Consider the following 7,468-nt stretch of genomic DNA (forward strand, 5'->3'; position numbering starts at 1 on the left):
CCCTGTCAGAGATCCGCGGGGAGAGTGGGATTGTAGGCCGGTCCACAGGCCCCGGGGTGCCCCGTGTCGAGGTAAGCAAATGGCATGTCTCAGTGAGGAGCCGCGCCAAGCAGAGATGGCTGGCCTGCCTGCACTAAGCCGGCCGTCTCCGCCCCCACCCAAGAAAATGGAGGCAGCTCTGTTGTGGGCGCCTAGCCTGGTGTGGTAGGTGGGAGCCAGGTGGGCGGGGAGCAGTCGGGCTTCGTCCCACAAGTGGGGCTGGGCTGGGGGTGACTCACAGAGCTCGCAGAGTTGGGCCAGTCTGGCGCCTTCCACTCCGTTTCTGTGTCGTCTCAGCTGATTTACTTGGCCTTTGTTGTCTTGGGCTGCTCGCTCGAACCCGCAGCAGGGCTTGGGTGCTCTCAGGAGTCTTCTTTCGTGTCGGCCCTAAAACCTCAAACCTGTTGTTGCTTGTTTGTCATTGTAGGTTCGTTGTTGAAAGATTTATTCGTTTTTTGTTGCTCTTGGAAATGCAAATAGTACTCTGGTATCACAGTGTACACTTCTCAGGGTCACGCTGTCTCCTGGCACGGCCACTCCAGACCCGTTGCCATCTTAGAATCACCTGAAGCTATATTTTAGATACGTATAAGTTTATTATCTTTGTGTTAACTGATACTTTTACCATTACAAAATATCCCTCCCTGTATTATGATATATGTTTTCCTATCCTTTTTGCCCCAAACTTTCTGTGTCCTTGTATTTAAAGTGTATTTTTTACTTTGTAAGCAACATATAATATATTTGCTTTTTGTAAGCAGCATGCAGTTTGTCTTTTAATTGGAGTATTTAGTCCAAGTACATGTAATGTAATATTGTTGCAATTGAGCTTATAACAATCATATTACTATTTGTTTTCTTTTTGGCCTCCCTGTATTAGGTTATGTTTTCTTTTCTTCTTTGCTTTAAGTTGGATTATTCAAATATAATTTTTTATTTGATTTTTCCTCTCTGAGATCTTGTTAATTACATATGTTTAAACTATTCTTTTAGGTTACACTAAAGTTATGCTGCTCAAAGTGGTAGCCATTAGCCTGAAGTGGCTATTTAAACGTAAATAAAATTAAAATTTAAGTTCCCCAGTCACACTAGCTACATTTCAAATTGTCAGAAGTATCATGTGGGTAGTAACTAAAGTATTGTTAGTACACATAATAGGATATTTCTATCAATGCAAAAAAATTTATTGCACAGTATTGCTCTAGAGAGTGCAGCTTATATATATGTATAAGGATTTGTCATAAATTATTACTTTAACACTTGTCTGATAATGCTGGAATTTTAGAATACTGTAATTAAATATACTCTTCCCACATTTTGTGTTATTGTTATGCATTTTAATTTTATATATTTTAAATAAGCTTTTATTTTAACCTTTTGTTTTAGATTTACAGAAAAATTATGATGATGCTACAGTTTCCAAGAAAACCATACCCAGCTTCCCTTACTATCAACATCTTACATTATTACACTATATTTTCACAATTAATTAACCCATATTCATACATTAATATAATGAAAGTCCACACTTTTCTCAGATTTTCTCAGTTTTTACTTAACAATATTTTTCTATTCTAGGATTCCGTCTGTAATACCACATTATACTTAGCTGAAAAGTCAATATATTTTTTTAACTTCTTAAGATTTACTATTATTTTGTACAGATGGTATTTGTTTTTTATTGCCCACTTTTTAAAACTTTTTAAAAGTCCCCTCCCCCCCTTTTTTTAACCCTTCTGTTATTATTTGCTTCTTTCTGCTTTTATTTGTTTTTGTCTGAGGGTCATTTTCTTTTTTCATAAAGAATTTCCTTTTGCATTTCTTTCAGTGAAGATCTTCTGTCAATGTAATTTTTTTATAGCTTTTATTGCCTAAATGATCTTACTCAAAATTTATTTTTATAGAGAATTTTGAATGGTCATACTATTTTAGAGTGACAGTTATTTACTTTTTGCATTTTAAAGACACAATTCCCTTGTCTTTTGGCTTCTATGGTTTCTTTGAGAAATCTGCAGTCATTCTTAAAATTGCTTTTTTGAAGGTTATGATTCTTTTTTCTATAGCTGTTTTCAGAATTTTCTCTTTGCCTTTGGTTTCCAACACTTTTATCACAATGTGCCTGTATGTGACTTTTTATGTGATTATTTTGCCTCAGGTCTGTAGAGCTCCCTGAAGATGTTTATGAATCTTTTTCATTAATTTTATTAAGATCTCAGCCAAATTATCTGTTTCTTCAGATATTTCTTCTATTCCATTCTTTTCCTTCTCCTCATGTAAACTTCAATTTCACATCTTTTAGATCTTTTCACTATGCCCTTTATGCTTCTTAAGCTCTTTCCTTTATTTGAAGAACTTTTTTCCTCCTTTTGCTTCAGTTAGTATATTTTCATTTGACCTGTCCTCCAGTTTACTAATCTTGTCTTTTACTATGTCTGATCTGCCAATATACCTAACCAATGATTTTTAAATTTTATATATATTTTCCAGTTCTAAAATGAACTTATTGTTTGTTTTAAAGGTATCTCAATTGTTTAATTTCTCTCTCTCTTAATCAGTTTTTTCTCTTTTTCTTCTATTTTCATCAACATATTAATCATTATTATTTTAAGATACTTGTCTGCTAACATCAGTAAATGGATCACCTTCTAAAGTTGCAGTCCTGGGTAATCAGTTAATTGGTGCACCTAATAATTTTGATTGAATGCCACACATTGTGAATACAAAACAACAGCCACCAAATAAGGTCATCTTCCATTAGGGAAACATCACAATTTCCTCTGTGTAGCAGATAGAGAAGGAGGTTTGGCACCTTAATATTTTATTTCTAAATTGAATTGGTTTTGGAAAAACTCAGTCTACTTCTGATTTTTCCTTTTTCTTTGACACTAGATGTCCAAAATTTTCAATTAAAAGTCTATTATGTTGACATTTACACCCTTGGAGGGTGTTTCTGTCCTTTACAATGAGTAGATGAAGAATCTTCTGTAACATTACTCTTTAGTTACCTTCTTTGAGCATCTTCAGAATTCAGCAAATATCTTAAAGGGGAAACTCTTAAATCTTCAATTTTGTCATGCCAATACTGTGTGACCACTAATGTCTACGCATGTTTCTTTGTACAACAGTCCTTCAGCAGGGACAAAATGGATTCTGAATCCTTTCCTTTCCCCAGTAAGAAACAATTGAAAATACATCTACTGATCACCTGTGCACTCCTTCCAAGACGTTCAACCGAAAATATTGTGTTCACTGGAACCACTTTACTTTGAGGATCTTCTGTCTTCAGCATCACAAGACTGTGGAACAGTCTGCATTACTTTTTACTTTTTTTCCCCCCTACTTTTTCAGTCTTTGAAGACTGAAGACTTGCCTTCTTTTTTTTAATAGACTTTTTTTTCACAGTGTTTTCAGGGTCACAGCCAAATTGAGTGGAAGGTACAGAGATTTCCCATATACCCTCTACCCCTGCACATGCATAGCCTCCCCAATTATCACTATCCCTCACCAGAGTGATATATTGTAACATTTGATGAACCTGCATCGACACATAATTTTCACTTCAAGTCCATAGTTTACATTAAGGATCGCTCTTGGCATTCTATGGATTAGAACAAATGTATCATGAAATGCATTCACCATTACAGCATCACACAGAGTGTTTTCACTGCCCAAAAAATCCTCTGTGCACTACCTGCTCATTTCTCCCTTCTCTCAATCCCTGGCAACCATTGATCTTTTCACTGTCTCCATAGTTTTGTTTTTTCTAGAAAGTCATATATTTGGAATCATACAGTATGTAGCCTTTTTGGATTGGTTTCTTTCAATTACCAATATACATTTAAGTTTCCTTCCTTTTATTCATGGCTTAATAGCTTATTTCTTTTTAGCACTGATATAATAATATTTCATTGTTCAGATTTATCATAGTTTATTTATCCATTCACCTATTGAAGGACATCTCAGTTGCTTCCACGTTTTGACAATTATGAATGAAGCTGCTATAAACATCCCCATGCATTTTTTGTTTGAACATAAGTTTTTAACTTCTTTGGGTAGACACCAAGGTGCATAATTGTTAGATTGTAAGGTAAGAGTATATCTGGTTTTGTAAGAAACTGCCAAATTGTCTTCAGAGTTGCTGTACCATTTTGCATCCTCATCAGCACTGAATGAAAGTTCCTATTGCTCCACATTGTCCCCTGCATTTGGTGCTATCAGTGTTCTGGATTTGGCCATTATAATAGGCGTGTAGAGGTATCTCATTGTTTTAGTCTGCATTTCTCTGATGGCATATGATATGGAACATATTTTCATATGCTTATTTGCCATTTGCTTATCTTCTCTGTTATGCTTTACTTTTCAGAGGTTTATGGCTTAACTCTTTTGCCTCTTTCCTGTGCAGTCTTAGAATTCAGCATATGTTTTTGGGGAATAGATGCTGTATGTTTGAGGCCACTTAACTTCCAGTCTTGTTTGTCCAGCTCTCTACAATCTCATCGTGGCTTTCTGCCTATGCCAAACCATATTCTTCTCCTCTTCCAGATCCTCCACATTGACAAATGTCCCAAGGGAAAGAATGGCTGCAGCTCATCAGCTCACTTCTCCATGGACATCCCATGTCTGATTTATGAGTATTACTTGTTAGTTTTTGTTGCATCTGTAGCAATCTGATGCTTCAAATAAATGATGTTTGTATTTTACTTGCCTTTCCTACTTGTTCTTTTTGGGGGCACAGGTACTCAATCCTCTCTCAGTTTAGTCTTTCTAGATTGTATTTTCTAGACTGAACACTGGTTTCAGAACATAAAGATTAGTATAAATATGACACATATTGAGCCATAGATTGGTGAGTTATTATTTATAAAATTACTTTCAGAAATAAAAACAGCTCTAAGAGAATCTCCACATGACCTGAAAGATGTGTAAATACTTTTAAATATTTTCTTTTGGTTTTTTTCTGATTATTTAGGGTAAAATTCTATAGGGCCCTATACAACTTGTTACTTTAATCTTCACTAAGCACATTGATGGTATAAAAATATTGTTTTGAGAACAATAGACCTTGGTATGTTGTTACAGGCAGTGAGTTTATTAAGACCATAGGTGCAAAAGAACAATTATTTTTGTGGTTTTATTAATGTTGTTTTCAAACTCTCTTCTTAGGCATTTTGCACTTGCTCAATGGCAACCTGTTCTCAAGCTTTGATACTTTGTCTTTATTATTCTCAGTTTTCTGCCCAGTAACAAAGTTTATTAGTCAAGGTAATAGCCATGAATTGTAGTTCATTAGTTGAAACTTCAGATTCACTGGTTTTAATTAAAAAAAGGCTACATTTCACTTTCTAAATCACTTTCAGATGTAGTTAATTTCTTCTAATCATGTTTCTTTTTGTTGTTGTTGCTTCTTTTTCTATCTTTAATTATTAAAATAATTAATGGAGGTTTGATTCATTAACCAACCAAAAGGTTGAGTTTGTATCATTAATAAACTAGAAAAGATAAAATCTTAATATTCTTTTCAGGTGATACAGTTTTAAAATGCTCTTCTGATAACCAGGATTAAAATATTTGAAAAAGATTTCAGTTTTTGAGATTAAATAGTAATAATGTAAGGAGGAGCCAAGAATTAAATTTTATGAAGACCTCGGTGTTAACAACACTGCACTCTAACCAACTGAGCTAAGCAGCCAGCCCCTCAATATTTCCTCTTTTGATTCACTTTCTTGGTGTTATCACAATATATTTTGTTTCAAGACAACATTATGTAGTCCTGACCTGTCATTTTATATTTTATTTTTATTTTTTGGCTAAAACAATAATTTAAATAAAAATTCCAAATATACATAAAAATATTTTCTATGTACCACAAATAATTTAATATACATGTATATGCACAAACATATATACATACACACCCATTACAGATAAAAATATAAATAATATTCCATTATGATCCTTAATGGTAGATAAAGTAACTTGCAATTGCCTAAAATCTTGTCACCTCTTTGAAAAAGAGTGGTCTTCATTTTGTGGTTGTTTTCAAAGGTGAGTGAAAGTTTACTTGATAGTTACAGTGCTTGAAATCTTGTATAGTGAATTAGGTTCTACCAAACTCCCATGTATTTATTGGAGTTTAACAAAATTGCATGATTCTGTACTACTTGGGTACCAGCAGGGAGCAACCCTGGGAGAAGAAATCACAGCTGGGAGTAATTAAGACTGATTAGTTTGTGGCTGAGAAAATCAGAATGGAAAGAAACTTCACTTCAGGGGGAATTTGGAGCTACATTCCCAAGCATTTCTGAGTTGACTGCAATTCTCACAGGAATTTAGGAAAAACGTGAATTTCAGATATTTGGAGGTGTTCTTAGCTTATTTGATGTTTACATAACCACTATCTGTTGACTCCATTGGATATTTGTGAGATAAATAAGTTCTAGTAAATTGGTCAACTTCTCTTTTCACACATTTCCCAACTTTTTTATATATCCCAAGTTTTCCCTAATATTTTCACCTGAACTTAAAGATAGAATATAGATGGTTTCATAACTTCTTACTGTTCATTTAATAGAGATTTGGACAGCTGTGGTTTCCTGGAAACTGGTAAAGCACATAAATATCAGTTCTTTTGGAAAAAAAATGCATATTATTGCGTATAAGATTGGCCTGAATTATCCTTTAGAAATTGTAAAATAGTCCAATTGGAATTTTAAGCAAGTGATATGCAGAAACTTTATATATTAGTCCTAAAATGGCCATCCTGGCTAAAGAGTTGGTTTTTGAAGAGCCGAATAAGGACGTGCTTAATAAAGTAAAAGAAATTTAATAAAATGACTACAGAATGCATAGTTTACCAGTTTCTTTTGCTTTATATTGCATCATATATATGCATTGGAAAACATATTTCTTTTGAATAGGCTGAATTAGATCACTAACCAATTATGTATAAATTAAATAGAAAGTTGTTTTCTATTTCCTAGACTTTTTTTAGTAATCTATCAGAGATTCATTTATTTTCAGTTCTATTTGTCAGTTGGTGCTAACTTTGTTGTCTTATGTGGATATCCTTGTTAGTATATCAAACCTTCTGTAGCAGAAATATTAGGACTTAATATTAGGATGTTATAAGCAATAATGATTCTATTTTTCTTTCTTTTATCAGGTAAAATGGGTTATTTTTTTTTTTATTTTGTCAATATACAATGTAGTTAGTTATTGTGTCCCATCACCAAAACCTCCCTCCCTCCTCCCTCTCCCCCCTCCCACCCAGATGTTGTGTCCCCTCCATTTTCTTGTTGTAAGAGCTTCAAAAAAAAAAAAAAAAAAGTTGAGGTTGTTAAATCTTCCTCTCCCCCCCCCCCCGCGGTTTTTTTTTTTTTTTTTTTTTTTTTTTTTTTTTTTTTTTTTTTTTTTTTTTTTTTTTTTTTTT

Source organism: Galeopterus variegatus, unplaced genomic scaffold (assembly GCF_000696425.1).
Source record: "Galeopterus variegatus unplaced genomic scaffold, G_variegatus-3.0.2 Scaffold1393, whole genome shotgun sequence".
NCBI lineage: Eukaryota > Metazoa > Chordata > Mammalia > Dermoptera > Cynocephalidae > Galeopterus > Galeopterus variegatus.